A 9,139-nucleotide genomic window follows, 5' to 3' on the forward strand; every position below is an offset into this window, starting at 1 on the left:
GTTCTACCTTCTTTACAATTTGAGGCCAGATCCTCAGTTGTTGTAAACTGATGTAACCCCATTGATCCAAGTTAAGGATCTGACCCATGTAACATTACTACATTTTCTTAACTATTTTTTTGCTTAGTTCAGCACCTGGGGAGAACTCTGAACCTCTGTAACAAACTTGATTTGGATGTGTTTTTTGAGCAACGATCAGAAAAGTCAGTCAATAGCAATAAGGATTGCAGCATTGCTCGCTAATGTATTGCTCTTTCTTGTACAGCAATAACACTGAAATGTATTGTGCTTGCCTTTCAAGGGCCTGGGAGTACCTTATTATACCTGCCCCAGCATGTTGCCTTTTGAGAAGTTTGTTGATGTATTGGTAATTTGAATGTCTGCCCAGCAATGGATTCCTTATTCCCATGGATAACAGCTATTCAGATACTGACATTTCTACAGATACCCTACTTGATAAGAGGTAAACAAAGTTATTTGTTGAATTTATTTTAATGAAGTAATTAATCATTGCCAGGGTGAGGAAAAAAATCATATGCACCAACAATCTAAGGTTTCCTTATTTTTAATAGTGTCTAACATTTTCATTTGTCAGTGCAATGCAGTTCACTTCTTTGTTCACCCCAATGTGCAGAGAAATGGCTTAACTCTAATGCCATATGCAATACCGACACAGAATATTCACTGAACGTCATTCATGGGAGGCTTCAAATCCCTCATCACACTATGAAACTCCTAAGTCTATTCAGAGGCAAATAATTTTATATGCCATCAGACAAGCACCAGGCAGCCCAGTAAAAATGTAAAAAGAAAAGGAGTACTTGTGGCACCTTAGAGACTAACCAATTTATTTGAGCATAAGCTTTCATGAGCTACAGCTCACTTATTTGAGCATAAGATGAAGTGAGCTGTAGCTCACGAAAGCTTATGCTCAAATAAATTGGTTAGTCTCTAAGGTGCCACAAGTACTCCTTTCCTTTTTGCGAATACAGACTAACACGGCTGTTACTCTGAAACCAATAAAAATGTAAGATTCATCTCTATCTATCATACACTGGTCCACATGAGTTTTGTGGTGAAACATCTGTTCACCGAACAATGAGAAATTATTTCAGAGGTTATTTCAGAAGGCTGTAAGTCCCATTTCTGATTAATCTGGTTTATTAGTTAGGGCACAATATTGAGTGTTAGAAGACCTGGGTTCTATTCTTGACTTGCCCATTGACTCCCTTTGTGACTTTGGGCAGGTCTCTTCATCTTTCTCTGCCTTGGATTCCTTAGCTGTACAATTGGGGTACTAATATTAACTCAGCTTTCTAAAGCTTTTGTACCTGAGAAAATGCAGCTGAGCCCAAACATCTACACTGCAATTAAACCGCCCCTTAGCCTGTGCCCTGCAAGCCCGAGTCAGCTGGTACAGACCAGCCACAGTTGTCTAACTGCAGCGTAGATGTGCCTGTTAGAGGGCTTTCCCTTTACCCTCTCCCCTGGTTCCTGCCACACAGACAGAAAGCAGAAGACCAGCAGTCCGAAGTGCAGGCAATGCAATGTTTATTGGTGTTAATTTCCAGCAAGCATGTTTATCATAACTCTGATGCCACAGAGCCTTGTTTCCTAGTGTCCTGACTCCCCGCTCCTATGCAGTCATCATTATACCTGAAATGCATGCCCACGGTCCCACCCCTTGCAACTTATGGTCATGTTCCATTTGGGGAGGTCATGGACCTGGGGTCTTTGTCCCACCTTTTTTGTACCCCATGGGAGGGGTAAGGAGTGAGGTTGTGCTACGATCAGGGGCAGGCATTTCTCTGGCCTTTTAGTGTTCTCCCTCCCCCTGCATCTCCCCTTACCCCTCCCGACCGGTTACTTGACCTTGCCTTGAGACAGGAGTTGAGGCAGTCTTCAAATGTGCGCTCATATATCATACTCCCACCATGCCCAGTAACACTTTAACTTCTCTTATCTGTTCCCATTATACTAACAAACCCATCTGGCTAGGCAGTCTTGACTCCCTTAGTGACTAAGGGAGTCCCTGAGCAACATACACTGTGTCTTTGTCCTTTGTTCACACATATTAGTAAGAATGTCCGTGTATCAAAAAACCAAACAGGCAAGCAAAACTCAAAATACAGGCCAAAATACAGGCCAGGATCCTACACTAGCACCAGCACTCCTAACAGTGCCCTTAGGAAGCTCTCAGCCACAGGAGTGCTTTAGGGGCCTTGTCGGCAACTCACATGGCTAGGAATGTGCATCACCCTAGGAGTGCCTGAAGAGGCTGTTTCTGGGGCACTGTCTCTGGGGCACTTTGCAAGGATTGCTGACTCCTGCCCATTCCTGCATATGGGAATATGGGATCATGGGCGCTGGGCAGAACTGTAGCTGATCCAGCTGAACTGTGTAAAGCTCCTCGGGACTTTAGTGAACTTCGCAGGGATAATTAGAGTCCACATAGTGCCTAAAATCACAGCCTGAAGCACCAATTTCATTATCCCATTCAACATTTAAAAACTGAAAATACAACTGTAAAATTCAGTGCAGGAACTTTATCATTATCTCATTTCATCTGAGGCTGCTTCTACATCATAAAGTTCATTCACTGATTAATGATCTGAAACAGAGAAAATGTCTATCTGTATCTATCTACAGGTGAATATAAAATCACTCACCCTGAATCGCCTGTATTGGATTCCTCAGAGAAGACGTTACCCTCCCTTGCCAGGTGATAGCCACGAGTATCCCTGGGGACATCACTCTCCACTGGAGACTTGTTTGACCCCAGGAAAATATAGATGTGAGTTCTTATAACAGAGGAAACAAAGAAGAAAAACAGGATCAGAGATACCAGGGTTGAATGGAGTTCTTTCAACATGAAATGAACACAGGGAACATGTCTCTAAAGCTGAAGAATGTCCAGGCTTCTGATACAGGGAATTACATGTGCTGAGTGGTTTCTGAGAACTGGTATGATGAGGTGGTGATTGAACTGGATATGACAGGTAAGTGAAGGTAATATTGAATCATTTATTACCAGATATTTTGTTATTGAAAGAAAGAGAGAAGGAGCTCAATTAAGCCTTTCTGCACCTCTTTTTTCGTGTCCAGAATTACACCACAAATGAGAAGAGCTGTGAGAATGATTTGTGGTTTCAGAAAACAGACACAAAAATATTGAAGCCCTAGAAAGCCGGCCTCACGGTGAGAGACTAAAGAAGCTCAATCCTTTTAGTTTAACAAAAAGGTGTTTAAGAGGTGGTTTGATTACAGTTTATAATTACTTTCATGGGGAAGAGATTTCAGATATTAGAAGGCTTTTTCATCACACAGACAAAGGCAAAAACAAGATCCAGTGCCTTAAATTTAAGGTCAGCAAAGTTCAAATTGGAAATATGGTTCAATTTCTTTTAAATAAGGGTAATTAACCTTTGGAACAGACTACAAAAGTATTTGGTCAATTCTCCATCCCTTTTACATCAAGATTGGATATCTTTCCAAAAGATACCACCACAAGCCACTGGTCTCAACCCAGAAACAATCAGGTTAAATCTATGTCCTGCATTGTAAAAGAATGGTCCATTCTAGCCTTAAAAACTATAGACTTGGCCTCAAATGCTTATTAGCAAGATGGTCGAATGAACCAACTCACTAGCAACTTGGCTCTCTTAACCTCTTAGCCACAAGTGAATAAGAGAGAGAGAGTTTGTCCACACAGGATTTCACTCTTCTTATAGATTCTGAAATGATATCAAGGAAAATAAGATACTACTGACTGCAGTGAACATTGAGGCACAACATCTTTGTATGAACTTGATGATGATGAAAGTGCTTCAGATTTACATGAGGGGAGAAACCCGTACCAAAGCTCAGTGGGAAAGAGAGGCTGGGAATTTCCCTCTAATGAAAAGATCAGCTCCCAAATTGTGATGGACCTTAAAAGCGGCTTTTGTACACAAGGTGCCATCTGTGGGGGAATTCCCCTGACTCTGCTCTGTTTGCGCAAGGCATGACAAGTTTTTTTTAAAAAAAAAACTCTTTTTTTGTAGCTAGGGGTGGTGAGTCTTCCATTTTCCTGGATGATTATGCGGGTCAGGGGATCGTCCTCACCTGCAGGTCAGAGGGATGGTTCCCTGAGCCCCAAGTGCTCTGGCTAGACAGTAAAGGACAAAACCGAACAGAAAAGCCAACCACCATAAGCACAAAGACACCTGCTGGAACCTACACTATTGAAAGTTCCATTAACATAGAACCAGGATCAGACAATGAAATTTCCTGCAAAATAATCAACAGCATGCTAAAGACAGAGAGCGAGTCCAGAGTCCTGATTTCAGGTGAGTGCAGATTTGGGGTAAGTGATTGTAAGGAGGAATAAAGAGGCTGCTTGGTTAATGAGATGGGTCCTGTTTTTCTCTCTCCTTTCTGGTAAGAAATAAATACCCATGTTGTCCGACCTAGCAGATGGAGTACTAGGTGAGGATTTAGGAAGCCTGAGTTCTATTCCTCAATGTGCTGTTCACCTGTTCAGTGACGCTGGACATATTCATTCCCTGTTCTGTGCCTCAGTTTTCCCACAAATGGGGATAATGATACTGACCTCCTTTGTAAAATATTTTGAGATCTACCATTGAAATGCCTGCTATATGAACTAGTAGTTATCTTCTTTTAAATATTTGCCTGTCAGTTTCCAGCAAAACCCATTTTGATAAAGCCGTGTTAAAACTTTTTAAAAAATCATAATTTGCACAAGTAGATTATTAAGAATTTTCTTTCTGCACAATGATCCCAGGTTCTAATGGCTTTCATTGCACATGAATATGTAACAAAGTTGCATGGCATTTTCAATCTTACTAAAGATATGGAAAATTCTGTCTCATTCAATGCACTAATGCATTCTGGGAAAAGGGCAGAGTTAAGGTGCTATATATAACTTTCATTTTGGCCTTTCCTGATTCTTGTGTGCTTAATTTTCCAACATTAACATTCCTTTAACTTTTCCTTGTTATTTAGTGGTTATTGGGCAGATTTTACAGCCCTTACTCATGCTTTATAGTCCTCACCCAGGTGAGTTGTCCTGTTTATATCTGTTGAGCACAGGGATTCTGTATTGAGTTCAAGCCCTGCTACTGACTTCCATTATCACCTCCGAGAATTTACTCAACTTCTCTCATTTTCCATACCTCAAGTGGGGGGGGGGGTAATAATACTTATCCCATCAACTTCATATGGTTGTTGAAAGGGTTAATTAATGTCAGTACATACATATAAATGACGCATATAAATTAACCTGAGTAACTCCATTTGGTTGGCCTTATAATTTTCAAGATGTTTCTTAAGAATTAGGGGAACGTTACTGACATTTTCACATATTTTTCAGATGTTTTCTTCCTGACTGCCTCCCCTTGGATGGCTGCTTTACTGGTCATTTTATTTCTTAGCATAGCCCTTCTTGCTGCTGTACCTTATAAATTGGCCCACCTTGATTATCATACACATTGTAAGGAGAGTGGTCAGTTTGGATGAGCTATTACCAGCAGGAGAGTGAGTTTGTGTGGGGGTGGGGGTGAGAAAACCTGGATTTGTGCTGGAAATGGCCCACCTTGATTATCACGCACATTGTAGGGAGAGTGGTCACTTTGGATAAGCTATTACCAGCAGGAGAGTGAGTTTGTGTGTGTGTGTTTTTGGGGAGGGGGGGTGAGAAAACCTGGATTTGTGCTGGAAATGGCCCACCTTGATTTTCATACACATTGTAAGGAGAGTGGTCACTTTGGATAAGCTATTACCAGCAGGAGAGTGAGTTTGTGTGTGTGGTTTTTTGGAAAAAAAACAAGGGGGGGGGAGGTGAGAAAACCTGGATTTGTGCTGGAAATGGCCCAACTTGATTATCATACACATTGTAAAGAGAGTGGTCACTTTGGATGGGCTATTACCAGCAGGAGAGTGAGTTTGTGTGGGGGGGGGGGGGGAGCGGAGGGTGAGAAAACCTGGATTTGTCCTGGAAATGGCCCAACTTGATTATCATACACATTGTAAGGAGAGTGATCACTTTAGATAAGCTATTACCAGCAGGAGAGTGGGGTGGAAGGAGGTATTGTTTCATGGTCTCTGTGTATATAATGTCTTCTGCAGTTTCCACAGTATGCATCCGATGAAGTGAGCTGTAGCTCACGAAAGCTTATGCTCAAATAAATTGGTTAGTCTCTAAGGTGCCACAAGTACTCCTTTTCTTTTTATGTATTTAGGTGAAAATGTTAAAACATGATATGGAAGTCTTTAATTATAATAAAAAGAAACAAAAACTGAAATTAGAACAGGTTGGACAAAACCCTGTCAGGGATGGTCTAGGTTTACGTAGTACGTAGTAATATGGCCACATTCAGAAAATGAAATATAAGGGTCTGTAAATTATATTTGCTTACCAGACAGGTCCCTTGTTCTGACAAGAGAATTTGTAAGTTCCTCACATTTAAATATATTCAAGGCCAAAACAGACACCAATGAATGGTTCAGGATTCCAGATTTAGCATTCATGCCAGTGACTGTTTCCATCAAAATTATTCTAAGATGAAAGTGTCTCATTTTCAAAAAGCATTTTACTTTTTTTCAGATAATAATGACACAACATCTCGCTTGAGTAAGTGACTGGGCAAGTGAAAGGAAATTTATATGAACATATTCTATATCTTGATTTTGACACAGTCCCAGGAAGCCTGTGAAAATCCCCATCGCTGGAGGTTTTTTTAGAACAGGTTGGACAAAACCCTGTCAGGGATGGTCTAGGATTACTTGATCCTGCCCCTGTGCAGGTGCTGGGACTTGATGACCTCTCGAAGTCCCTTTCAGCCGTACATTTCTATGATTCTATCATTTTGGAAGAAAAGTTTAACATAGCAGTTGCTGTGCTGATTTGAGAAGCTGCTTAAAAATTACAGGAGATGGGTGAGTTTGTTCTGTGCTTATGTTATGTTATGGCTGTGTGCTTTTAAGTTTGCAGTAGGCATCCAGGTGATATAAAGGGAATTAGGATTTATTTTGGGGTATTGACCAACAGTGACTATTGCTATTGCTGGCTCATCAGAAAAGTTTGTTTCCTTCTGTCATAAACAGATCTTGTCATCAAAATACATAATATGCAGGCTAGCATTCTGCCCTACATTACTCTATGGGCATCCCTTGACATTGTTCCAGAATCATTAACAGTTTTAAAATGGGGTTGCTCATGTACATGGAGAAATCACTTACATTTCCCAATATGCACTGGGTAAAGGATAAAATGCAAGGCCTTTTATAACACAGGCACAGAAAACAGGAGTAATTGACTCCTGCTGGTTGTCTGCTTGGGAATTATGTTTGGTCATAATGGATTTGCTCTTGGTCCACAAGGTTCATTCAGAACTAGGGCAAGACCTGGAATTTCTCAATAAGCCGGGTGAGAATCTCAGTCCTCTGATCACTCATTTCCCTTGGGTGTATTCATGGGACCTCCTAGAAATTTCAGCAACTCAAAATATTTCTCTGGTAAAAAATCTTCTTCCTCAATTAAAGCTTCACTTCAGTCTTCTTCAGCAGATTTTAGGTCTCATGATCAGTCCCATTTATTTCAGTTCATCTACACTTAATTGTTCTGGACCCCTTTCTTTATTTGTCAGCTCTCCCTAAACTTCAGTTTGATGGCCCTCTTTTCCCACCCCAATCATTCTGCCAGTTAGTATCTGTTCCTGTTCACTCATGGTTTTGTCTGACTCACTCAGAAGCTGTCCTGCTAAGTCAGGTGATATGTGTGGGGTTGATGTGCAGAGGCAAGGGGCCTCCAAAAGCATCCTGACATTTCACAGGTGACGGGCCATCTGCTGCTTTATGTGGTCAGATTCTCTGCATAATCAGAGAATTGGCGGAAAGAATGAATGAGGAGATAATTTGCAAGTAAAACTATCTGTTTCCTGTCTTCTAAGGCAAGTTTATCCTACACGGAGAGAATCTGACCAAATTTTTAAACCTGTTTTTTTGCTGAAATAAGGCTTTGGGAAACTTATAAGAGCAATTAATGTTGAAATGACAGGTTTCAGAGTAGCAGCCATGTTAGTCTGTATCCGCAAAAAGAAAAGGCGTACTTGTCCCCTCCCCGCCCCCCACTGTTCCTCAGACGTTCTTGTCAACTGCTGGAAATGGCCCACCTTGATTATCACTACAAAAGTCCCCCTCCCCCCTTGCTGGTAATAGCTCAGCTTACCTGATAACTCTCCTTACAGTGTGTATGGTGACACCCTTTGTTTCATGTTCTCTGTGTATATAAATCTCCCCACTGTATGTTCCACTGAATGCATCTGATGAAGTGAGCTGTAGCTCATGAAAGCTTATGCTCAAATAAATTTGTTAGTCTCTAAGGTGCCACAAGTACTCCTTTTCTTAATGTTGAAATGTGATTCCCTGTGTTTGCAGTAAATGAAAAGGAAACAATGAAAGAAAGTAAATATATTTATGATGTGATATAACATAAGGTGTTAGGAATATTTCCATATGAGTCAGATCAGGGCTGGATTAAGACCTTTATAGGCCCTAAGTACTGAAAAGATTATGGTGTCCCCCCTCATATGTAATTCAATATAAAAAAAATACTATACCGTAAAAAAAAATTTATTTTTCGAAATGACACAAAACTTACATGTATGCTGAAATTAAAATAGCTTCTTTCTAGATTTTCTGATTGCAAAATTCTGGATAAGTTCATCGAAGCTGACTTGACGAAGCATGTCCGCTTCCATACACAATAGGGAAAGTGAATCAAGTCTGCCCTGACACATTGTTGTTCTCTGAGGGTTTTTTATTCTTTTCAGCTGAGAAAAAGAGCATTTTGCAGAGCAGTTAGTAATCATCAATGTTAGAAAAATACATAGTGCAATCTCTACATTTGGAAATACACATTGTATTCCATCTTTCAATATTGTGTCATGAAGATCAATGTGACTGAATTTCATTTTTCCTCTTTCATTAAACTTTGCGCGCATATAACAGTGGAACTGCTGTACTTCTCCACAGAGATTCATGTTCAAGTAAACAGGGTATGAGTCAACTAGCTTTTGGGAACCTTGTGAATATTGTTCGTCAGTGTCATAAATATAAAGGGAAGGGTAAACACCTTTAA

The 9,139-nt window shown here is 40.6% G+C and overlaps 1 pseudogene; it reads left to right on the top strand.

Annotated features, from left to right (window-relative positions):
• Positions 1 to 390: 390 nt before the first annotated feature.
• LOC140901847 (butyrophilin subfamily 3 member A3-like) lies at positions 391 to 8,489 on the top strand (annotated as a pseudogene).
• The last annotated feature ends 650 nt before the right edge of the window (positions 8,490 to 9,139 follow it).

Source organism: Lepidochelys kempii, chromosome 23, assembly GCF_965140285.1.
Source record: "Lepidochelys kempii isolate rLepKem1 chromosome 23, rLepKem1.hap1, whole genome shotgun sequence".
Taxonomy (NCBI): Eukaryota; Metazoa; Chordata; order Testudines; family Cheloniidae; genus Lepidochelys; species Lepidochelys kempii.